The sequence below is a fragment of the Centrocercus urophasianus genome, unplaced genomic scaffold (genome assembly GCF_019232065.1).
Source record: "Centrocercus urophasianus isolate 14NV4802_14NV808 unplaced genomic scaffold, USGS_Curo_1.0 seq_1003, whole genome shotgun sequence".
In the NCBI taxonomy this organism is placed as follows: Eukaryota; Metazoa; Chordata; class Aves; order Galliformes; family Phasianidae; genus Centrocercus; species Centrocercus urophasianus.
Window position 1 is genome coordinate 9,903 of NW_024884147.1, and position 1,407 is coordinate 11,309.

Here is a 1,407-nt window from a genome sequence, read left to right on the forward strand (position 1 = left end):
TTGGCACTGCAATGGTGATGGTGTTGGCACCATGGCAGTCCCAGCATTGACCCCATGGCAGCCCCACTGTTAACCCCAAAATGGCAGTCCCACTGTTGACCCCATGGCAGTCCCAGCGTTGACCCCATTGCAGCCCCACTGTTGACCCCACGGCAGCCCCACTCTCAGCACCGCAGTGCTCCCCATTTGGGTGCTGGCACATCAGTCCTGTTGTTATCGCGCTCCCATCCCTCTGTTGACCCCCCAGCAGCCCCAGGCTCAGCCCCCACCCCTTACAGCCCCCCTCCCCATCCCAGCCCAGGCTCGCAGTGTCCCCGCAGCCTCTCCCCAGTGCCCCCCCCCGCTTACAGGCCTTCATTTTCCTCAGCCCCACACCGGCAGCACTGCGTACAGCAATAAGAATCAAAGAGGGAATCCCGAGGTCTGGGGGGAGGAAGGGGGGAGAGGGGAGGGGGTGCAGGCGGTGCAATGCCATGGCAGAGGGGGGAGCCGCTTCCTCCCCACGCTGCCCTTAAGCATCAAAGCCGGGTCTCTGTAAGCAATGGCTGTGTGCACATACGAGGGACAGGTTTTCCAACGACTGCCTTTGCTCCCTGTTTATATCTATATATATAGATTATTATTTTTCCTGAGTAATTCCAGATGTACTTTTAGCCTCTCTACTGTCAGAAACTTTTATACTGTAAAAAAAAAAAAAGCAAAAAAAATAACAACAACAAAAAAACCCCAAACGGATGCTGGTGGTTTTGGGTCATTTTGGTTTTCGGTTGGGTTTGGTTTGGTAAAAAAAAGGACGGAAACTAAAAAAATAAATAGAAAACCAAACAGAAATCTGCATCTCTGTCCGCTGTCGGGTTCAGGCTGTAAATCCCAGCTGTCCATCAATAAGAGCTCAGAGCAGGCTGGCGGTGCTGGGTTCCCTTGGGGTTCTGTGTGGGTCCTCAGCCCCCAGCGCAGCTCTGAGGCACCTCGAAACGCCTCCTTTTTTTGTTTCTTTTCTTTTTTATTAAACTCCGTTAGTTTCCTCTTCTTATAGAATAACCTTTTTTGTCTGTTTTTCCTCTAGGCACAATACAATACAAGGACTCTGTCATGTTTGACACAATGTACAGAAACGTCAATAATCTACAACTGCTCCGCGACGTTACAAAAACCTCCTGGTGACATCGGCTACCGGCCATCGTGGGGCCATAAAACAAAAGGGGGGGAGAGGGGGGGTCAGAAAGGGGATTTGGGGAGGGGGGTTCAGACTGTACAAAGACCTGGGCGCCGAAATAAAACATTGTACTCTTAAAAACAAGACGGGTCGGGAGGCGGCAGAGCTGCGGGATGGGGGAGCTGAGCCCAAACCCCAAATCCTGTGCAGGATCTGTTTGTGTACCGAGAGCCCCCCCCACCCCCCCCCCC